The sequence below is a fragment of the Amblyomma americanum genome, chromosome 1 (assembly GCF_052857255.1).
Source record: "Amblyomma americanum isolate KBUSLIRL-KWMA chromosome 1, ASM5285725v1, whole genome shotgun sequence".
Taxonomy (NCBI): domain Eukaryota; kingdom Metazoa; phylum Arthropoda; class Arachnida; order Ixodida; family Ixodidae; genus Amblyomma; species Amblyomma americanum.
The window spans coordinates 406095083-406104768 of record NC_135497.1 but is presented as its reverse complement, the minus strand read 5'-3'; the positions used below and the strand labels follow the sequence as shown (position 1 = coordinate 406104768).

At 43.0% G+C, this 9686-nt stretch overlaps 1 non-coding gene across 1 annotated transcript; it reads right to left on the bottom strand.

Moving 5' to 3' along the window:
* Positions 1-227: 227 nt before the first annotated feature.
* LOC144116609 (U2 spliceosomal RNA) lies at positions 228-416 on the bottom strand. The gene has a single exon (XR_013311934.1). It is a non-coding gene; the product is annotated as a U2 spliceosomal RNA (small nuclear RNA).
* Positions 417-9686: the final 9270 nt, after the last annotated feature.

Here is a 9686-nt window from a genome sequence, read left to right as displayed (position 1 = left end):
GGAAATGACACAGTAACCTTCTCACATATCTCAGTGGACACCCGAACCGTGCCGTGCCGTGCCGTGCAGGAAGCGATAAAGCACGGAGGGAAAGAAGAGAAAACTGAACACTGAAAGTTGCCACCGAACGGATGTCATTCGCCAGCCGTCTGCGGCAACAGCATAAACATAGAAAGTGCAACATGAGATTCTATTTTTCGATTTTGAATTGTACTCACCCCGAGTGGGGTGAGTGGGCCGATCCCAGCTGTAGTGCTATGCTGGGCCAACCCGTGGCAGAGGTGAGGCAAGCCTCAAGCACTCCGCCGCATTCCAAAAATAAGTTTAATATCAAGGGCCTATTTGACCCGTATCAGATATTAAGCTGATAAGAACAGATTCTACACATGATCTTAGCCAAAAGGCCGAGAAGCGATAAACCAGATTGGCCCACGGCTCGAACCCACCTCGGTTGACCCTCGACAAGGCCCCAGTGGCCGCCTAAGCCGCAAGCGGCAATGCTCCCTGATTACGGTGCTTATCCCAATGCGCCCGCTCCATTGGCCATAGTAGCTGCATAGGCGCTTGTCTTTCAGTGCTTTGAAGTTATTAATAGCCCAAAGTGCTCACAAATCGCACAACGATTACTCAGACCAAAGGCAAAAATCGCCAGCGGTCGTCTTGGCGGTGTCGTCGCGCAACCCCGATGAGGACGTGTCCAGAATTTAAAAAAAAGAGTGATGAAGCTAGATATAAAAAAGTTGCACAAAGTTATTAGGCCTATGTTTACCATACGAAACGGAATGAGTCGTCAATGACGAAGTGCAGTTCAACAGAAAAAAAATCACAGCAGGGGAAGTCACGCTCGCGCAACATGGCTGCTCCCATGCTCGTAAACACCGCAGCGGTTGCAGCGGCAACGCGACCGACGAGCTCTCCGTGGGAAGGAACAAGTGGAGAAGCACCAGGAAAGGCGAAAATGTTTACTACGAGTGCACGTCGTAAAATGAACTCCCGCCCGACAGTACGAAAACGAGCTCAAAGCTCGTCGGCACTGCTCGTTGAACACTGACTTGCCAGGTACGGAGCTGTAACCACACGCACTTCCATCAGCTGTGTGCTATCACTATATAAAACATACTTTATCAGTAATGACTGCATATTTGATTTACGAAGTGAGCATCAGTTTGGGTGTGTTGCATGCTCCAGTACCCAAATATTGTTATAAAGACTGTCCAATTCTCTTGATTCCAGTTTCAATAAAAAAAAGATTTCAATTTGCCGTTTTCGTGATGTTAAAAAAGCGTTCAGCTGGCTGTGGGTTTTAATTGTGGCCTGTTCAGCTGGCTGTGGGTTTTAATTGTGGCCTTTTTGTTGTTGAGGCCATCATCGTCATCAGCCCGACTATGCCCAATGCTGGGCATACTCTTCCATATCTATCCAATTGTCCCTGTCCTGTACCAGCTGCGGCCACCCTATCCCCGCAAACTCCTTAATCTCCTCTGCCAACCTAACTTTCTGCTGCCCACTGCTATGCTTGCCTTCGCTAGGAATTTACTCATTACTGTTAATGACCATTGGTTGTCTTGCCTTCGCATTAAATGCCCTATCGAAGCACATTTCTTCTTGATTCCAACTAGAATGCCATTAACCCGCGCTTGTTGCCTGACCCACTCTGCCTTCTTCCTTTCTCGTAATGTTACAAATATATCATTTTACTTTCCATAGCCAGCTGCATTGTCCTCAATATAAGTTGAACCCTTTTCATTAGCCCCCATGTTTCTGCTTCATATATGTGAGTACTGTTAAGATACAGGTGTTATATAGATTTCTCTTGTGGGACATTGCGAACTGCTATTCATGATCTGAGAGAACTTGCCAAATACGCTCTACCCCATTCTTATAGTTCGTTATTTCACTCTCATGATCCAGATCTGCGGTTATTAACCTGCCTTAAGTAGACATATTCCCTTACCACTTCCAACACCACAAATGAAAAATCAGTTTTGAAATTCAACACCAGCTTTTTAAATACTTGCTCATATAGAGACTCTATAAGCTGCCATACTATTTAAAATTGTTAGTCATGCCAACAGTAAGTAGCCACTGAAATGGCAATTTGAGAAAAGCTTTCGTATTTATGTAGCTGCATGTGTGACCTATGCAATGAACTTGTTTAAATGCAATGTGATGAATACTGGGAGCATAATCTTTGAAAAACTAAAAATGAGGAAAAAATTAGAGATTAATCACACCTGGCCCAATAGTGGGCTGTAAGTTCTAGAATTCTGGATTTATTTCTCTTATTAACTGCATGAGTGCAAAAAATTTCATTTCAAAATATTGATCCAATAAAGTTATCACTGTTCCTGTAACACAAGGTTGAGCAATATCTTACTTTGAGGAAAACAAAAATAGAGCTTTCAGAACACGTCAACGATAGGGAAATAAGTACATGCCTAAAACACAGGTGCGTAGCTAGGCCTCCTGGAGACATGGTGGCGTCTATGTTTGCTCATGTGGCTGCTTGCCTTTTTGTGCACATAGCTCCACTGACCCAGTGCTTCAACTTTTTTTAATCCTCACCACAACAGCCCACACGGCGCACACAGACCGTCCCCAGGATGCTGGCGTGTAGAGCTACAGTGAGACTGTAGGAACTGTGGCTTGTTCCATTCCCCAAAGGTCTCTGTCTCTCACATAGGCTCATATGGTGAGGCTGTAGTAGTTCTGTAGCTTATCTATAAGGGCACCAGTTAACTTCCCTTAAGCACTGCCTTCAAGAGCCACCTATTTGTCTTGTGGCGGTTCTTACGCAGTTTATGTACCTAAAGCATAATAGCTGATAACATTACAAACATCAAATATTGAAAGGTTAGCAGAGTAATTATATTATTAAGGTGGGGCAAGATTACCAGCTTTAAAAATTAATGTCAGAGACAAAGACAAAGTTTCACCTTGAACTGAAAATGTGAAATAAAGTTGGAATATAGTTTTTCTGGCCGGTAAAGAGACTTGGGCAAGTTGGTATAGGTTCATAGTTCACAACAGCGCTGCGAAAAGTGATAGCGCCTGTCTTGTCTTCCTTCTGTCCACGTTTGCTGTGCTGTTGCGAATCATGAATAATTTTTTTTCTGACATTTTGGCGAATGTTTGGGGACGTTTAAGATAAAAAACAAGATCTGAATGTAGTCTGAAACTTTAAACAGCTATCTTTCTGAGCGATCTGAAATGGTGATGTGTAGAGCTGTGCAAAGCAGTAAATTTTTTACACGTACTGCTGTTTCCCAGAGCTCTATTTTATGGCTATTTTATTAAATATTCATGGTAATGATCTTACCAGCATTACAAATTCAGCACAGATTTACCAATATGCAGATGAAACCCTGCTTATCTCTACTAACAATAATTTTCTGTGCACATGCACTCTGGGAACAAGAAGGGGACGCTATTAAAGGGACCAAACGCTGATCAAAACGTGTCATGAGATTATAGCGGAAATGAAAAGATCGTGCCTCAAACTGTAAGAATTGAGCACTGCAATATCAAAGAAACAAGGATTTCCAATTTTAATTTGGCCTTGAAAATCTCATAAAATGCCATCTTGTGGCGAAACCCGCCATTATCACAGTAGTCCACCACATGACCACATCTTGGTAAAATATTGCTTATTTGTTTTAAGTGCACAGTGTTTTTTTTCTTTCACAAGTGTTTGTTATGTTTTATTGTAGTTTACACTCTCCAGTGCACCATTTGATGAAAAAGGAACGCTCCCTTCACATCGTCGGCCATGTGCTTTTAGCTTTTGTAACTAGATGATGCCACACTGTTCTGAATTTCTTGGATGGAGCGGCAACCACAGTCTTCTAAAACTTTCAACAAGGTGTGCCACAACAGCTTTGGGTGCGGAAAATGAAATGGACGTTACTCCATATACTAAACATATCTTATTACTGTCTGGCAGGTGAGATTTATGTTAGTTCTTGTTACAGCGCCTTTGCCGACGTGCAATCGCCATCGCACTCGCTGATCATGGTTTCCAGCATCGGGACTACATAAGAACGGGAGCATGCACTGATTAAAAAATTCTCTGAAAAATTTCCTACAGCGTTTCCAATAAAACGGTTGCGAAATACAGTGCCTTAGGCAGCAAGCTTTCCGTTGGGGCAAAAAAAGTTGGGTTCTTAAAAGTCAGCAGTCTTCTGTCCCTTTAAGCAGAACGATTGATTCGAAAAATGCACCTCCTGCCCTTGATGTACGTATATACCAGGGGTCTCAAACTCATATTGCTATGCAGGCCGCAGAGAAAATTTCGTCCCCTGCGGGTCAGAAGCCGGTTATAAATAAAAAAGAGGGGAGAGTTTCAATAACAATGGTGTATTTCTTGGGGGGGGGGGGGGGGACTGGTGGTGTGAGCATCAATCTTGCAGTGTGTTAAAAAAAGATGCTATGAAGATAATTGGCCTTATCAAGAAGAGGTTTTTTCTTTTTAATCAAAGGAATTGCCCTTCAGTTGTAAGCATGCTGCTCGCTTGAGGTTTGGTAATGCTTAGCAGAGACATGGGATGCAATATCTGGCATGGTGGCTCTGAGGTGGTGGTCTGTCATCCTTGAACGCAGTGCAGATTTGTTGACTTTAATAAAGAGAAGAGGTGCTCGCACAAGTAGGTACTCCCGAACATGGCAATCATCCTTGTTGCTTGGTGCCGCAGAGGCGGAAAAATTGTAATATCTAAAAAAATGTAAAACCCCGAGGCACCTACGTCTTCAAACTTTTGTTGTAATGTGGTGCTTGCTTGAAGTTGGATAAGCTCCATTTGTAACTCTGGCTCAACATCGTTGACTTGGACAGCGAAGGACAGAGAGAAAATTTTGAACTGTTTGGAGAGGCTGCGGATGTCTTGAAATTGAATCTTTAATTCTTCCTCGAGATTGTGGAGCAAATCTGCAAAAACATCGCAAGATTCTTGTTCAACATTTCTTAGTGACTTGAGAGTTGGAAAGTGGCCCAGCTTATTCGCTTTCATTTGGCCCTGCCAGAGTTGTAAATTAGCCTGAAATGCACAAATGTCCTCGCTTATTTTCGTTAGGATTTTTTGTTTTCCCTGAAACTTTACTTTCAAGATGTTCAGGGGATCACATATGTCTGTAATAAAGGCAAGGAAATGAAGCCACTTCTCATCTGACAGCTAAGCAATTGACTTATTTTTCTCTTTCAAGAAGTTGTTGATTTCCTTTCCGAGGTTAAAAAAAATCTCTTCAGCACTTTTCCGCGGCTTAGCCAGTGCACGTTCATGTGGTATAAGATCTCCTTATGATTGCATTCTTCTTCTGAAAGAGAGGTGAACTGACATGCCTGAATGCTTTTGAAAGAATGAAGCTCACTGCACCAAACACAACGTCCAGGACAGATTTCATATTCAGGGTCTTGCTGTAGAGTGGTTCTTGATGTAAGATGCAGTGCACCGCCACAAACTGTCAGGCGAATCCAAGCTTTTCAAGCTTTGTTCTCAAACATCCTACAAGATTACTCCTGCTTCCGACCATTGACGGAGCATCATTGGTTGCCACACACACCATCTGCTCGTACTGCAAGCCGGTGCGTTCGACAGCTCCTTCAAGCACCGAAATGACATCCGCTCCTGCAGTGGTGCCTTTCATTGAGGCAATGTCCAGTAGCTCTTCTGTCACATTGAGATTTTTGTCTATGCTCCTAATGGAGATGGGACACTGGGTGTTATCTGTAATATAAGTGCTTTAGTCAATGGCGAGAGAAAAGGTTTGAAAGCCCCGACATTGGTTCATTAAGATGTTTTCAGTGTCATGGCCTATCACAGTAATTCTCTCCGCAACCGTACTGGGTGAAAGGCTTATCTTTTCGAACTCCTTTTGCCGAGAGATAGCGCCTGCGGATTCAAGCAAAAATTTGTTCACAATCGGTGCAACCAGATGGGAAATAATGAAGCTTGCTCTCATCGTTTCTTCTTCTGTTTTCGCAGGCTTTTGGGAAAATTCTTGCTGTTTTCCAAGCGACGCCTTCAACTGATCCACTTTCTTGTCTTGCATCTTTCCAGTTAATGCACCGTACTTGTCGTGACGGCAGGATATGAAGTGGTGTCACACGGTGTGCTGCTTTGCACAGACACAGTCTGACAACAGATTAAACAAATCACCTAGTCCCGCAGCTCAGTGAAGAAATACGACTGTTCCCATCAAAGTTGAAAACACTGCTTTTCATCTTAACTTTGGTTTTGTTGAAGCCTTTGACAGTGACATCCCAACACAACTTTCACTGTGGTGGCCAGCTTAATTTTGTCTTTACTCTACATGCCTTAATACTCCCCTGGAATTCCTTGATCTCCAGTTGTTAAACTAGTAGATTATAATCTCCACCAGCTTAACATATATGCAGCCCTTCATATTTGTAGCCTTTCTCACCTTGGTTTTGTTTCAGGTTTAGGAATGAGGGAGGATAAAGCCTTCTTAGGGTTGCTGGCAGTCAGGGAGTCCATGGTTTGATCAAGCGGGAAGAAATAAATGGTAGATTGGCATCCTTTGTACTCCATTCTGTAAGGAGGCGAGAACTTAACAAGGTCTACAGGCACCATTCCCCTTCCTTCCCCTCCAAGAAAATAAAAATAAACTTTGCAGCTCTTCCGGCCTAATCACATAGTAATGCTTTATGTGCAATCCAAGGTGTCCATCATCTTCAGATCTTTCATTAGTCGGCTGTCTTTGGAATACGATTTCACCAAAGGAACAATACTGCATTGTTGCTGGAGGGGATGGGTAATGGGTCAATTTACAGACTATCCGTGCAGTGCGGTGGCTACTGGAAAGTGCATTGTCTATGCCTTTTATACCAGCTCAATACTCCTCATACAAGATGAAAGTTAGTGGCTCACAGTCGGGAATAAAGGGAAAGGCAGAAAATTATTGCCTTTCAATTTCCACACCAGAGATTTCCACTGTGGTGCGGAAATTGTCTACTCCCAGACAGCTTCCTGTGTCTCTGCAGGGAAAACTATGCAGGAAAGGAAAGGAGGTAGGCTTTTGTCCCTGTGTTCCCCTGTCTTGGGAGTGGCTATGTTGTTTGGTTTAGGGGTGTGGAGGAGTGAGAGAGAGAGAGGGTTGTCTCTGCCTAGCTCCTTGTGTGGTCTTGAAGGCTGCGGATGTCCATCTGAAGGTAACGCAGGTTAAGGGACCCCTACCTCTTTCCCCGTCTGCAAAGGATCAGTGCTGGCTGTGGACGTAACTTTTTGGCTGATTTTGGTTGGAAAACAAGTCTGATGGTGAAGCTGACTCATGAAGCTGGCATCAGCTTTCGGAATGAAAGGTGAAACATAGAGGGCCAGTGGGCCACGTATTTTCATTGAGACCTTTGGTATATACATTCATCTCATCTAATAAAAATCTCTGAAGTGGGGCATGCCTGCTCGATAAGTTGAAGGACTGTGCGAGCAACAGCTTCATAAGGCAGTTCAATAAAACAACAATGAAGACTATGCACCAGCTATCTTTGACCTAAACATGGACAAGCGTCACGCCGCGACGTCACAGAGATGCGGCGGTGCTGGCATCAGCAGTGATTTTCGTTGTGTAGGCAAAAAGCGGGACCTTCCGCATTGCGTGAATAGAAGCTATTTATTCAATAGAAAACAAGCCGTGTTCATCTCGGGAACATACTCAAAAATCAAGACGTTGGAGTTCCGCAAGGTTCCCTTCTTGGCCCTCTTCTATCTTTATTATATATCAATGACCTCCCTAGGTGTCTTTATAATTCCAACTGTTTTCTTTATGCTGACGACACAACAATATTAACCTCAGATTCACATATAAATAAAGTGGTCGATAAACTTAACATTGATGCACAGAATGTACTCGATTGGTGCAGAAATAATTTGCTGTTCATTAATGCATCCAAATCTAGCTTTATAGTTTTTAGGTCACTTCATAAAATTCTTTGCGAAAACCCGGTGTTAGCATAGGCTCAAACTCAATCCTTTCAGCTGATCATATATCCTTTCTAGGCGTAGTACTGGACAAACATCTTAAATTTCAGACCCACATCACATCCATTTCCCGAAAAATGGCGTATGGTATTAGAGTATTAATTAAAGTTCGCCCGTATTTCCATGTTCCCATTCACATTTCCCTCTATTACTCGTTCATCCACTCCCATATTCAGTATTGCATTTCATCTTGGGGAAACACGTATCATTCGCATTTATCTTCTCTGCAAACTATCCAAAATCAAGCAATTCGAATTATCACTTAAGTCACTACTATGTAAATGCCCCTCGTCTGCTCGTATCACACAATATTTTATCGGTGCCCAAAATAATCGACTACAAATTATGTAACCTTATGTACAAATCTGTTAGAGACCTACTTCCTTTTTCGTTAACTAGCAGTGACCAAAATCCACGTTGTAACGACACGCGTTTTGCTAATTACAATAACTTCTTACTCCCTAAACGCAACACCAATTATGGAAAGCAAACGGTTCGTTTCTCTGCCGCCGCATTATGGAACTCATTACCAGTTAGCATTAAGCAATCATCAAATATCTGTGCCTTTAAATCCGCTCTCAGTCAGTTTTCAACAATCCCTCTAATAGTATTTTACATGGTAAATGGTACTAGTTTTGTCATTTATATCATTCTATGGTTTGCGTTTTGTATTGGTCTGTATGCTATTAGGTGTGTAATCATTCAAATATCGGTTTGCATTATTTCTCGTATTTCACTCACTGCTCTTTAATGATGCCGACAACTTAATTTTTTTTTTTTGCATCTGCTGTCTGTAGTTCTTTTTTACAATTGTTCTTACAGGAGGTCCCGTCCACAGTCTCTTACTTTGGGACCTCTTTCTGTATTCCAGTGTTTTTCTAATCCTGTACCATAAACATGCAATAAAAGAACCTTGAACCTTGAACGCTTGCATGTTTTTGGGCACAATTCATGGCGTGCCGACAAATTGTGGTGCGGTTGGTTGAGCCGCAATGCAGAAGAAAGGGAGCGGCATAAGTTTCCACGAGTTTATTGCAGTCAGACAGGCGCGAAAGCAACGGGCAGGGGCCGAGGAACAAGACAAGTTCGGCGACGGATCGGCTTCGCGGCTGATTATTACTGCTGAGCTCGTGGGTTATTACATTGACGACCCTTGGGTTATTACATTGCGTTTCTGCATTCAAATCTAATAAGTTGGCTCGTGTCTCTGACTTCTCATCGCTGCTGTTCGGTCGCGTGGTGCACAGTGCAAAAATCAAGTAACGCCTGCAACTCGTTCTCATTTTGTCGTGCTCTGAGCATAAGTTTAGGCAATATTCGGTGTGCTTGGGATCATAAGTTGAACGCACGGGGCCGTTTTCAGATGCTTATCACCTGGACAACATCCCGAGCATCACTTTGCACAAAAAAAAAGACAAAAATTAAGCTGCCGCCAGTCGCCTTCAGCACTCACACCGTGCCGCGCTTGAAGAAGCACCGGACTCGGGTAGTAGCACACACGACGGTTTTTTCTCTGTTTTCATTTTCACGAATTTCAACAAGCGTGTCGTTTCGACACCGGTCCAACGACGCTAGGATATCGACAAAGTCGTGCAGTGTTCTTTCCCAAATTATTAGAATTTTCACATTGTATAGCTCGATCAGAACCTGCAGTGCACACAGCAAATTCCACGCCAAAAGTCACTCCAATCAAGC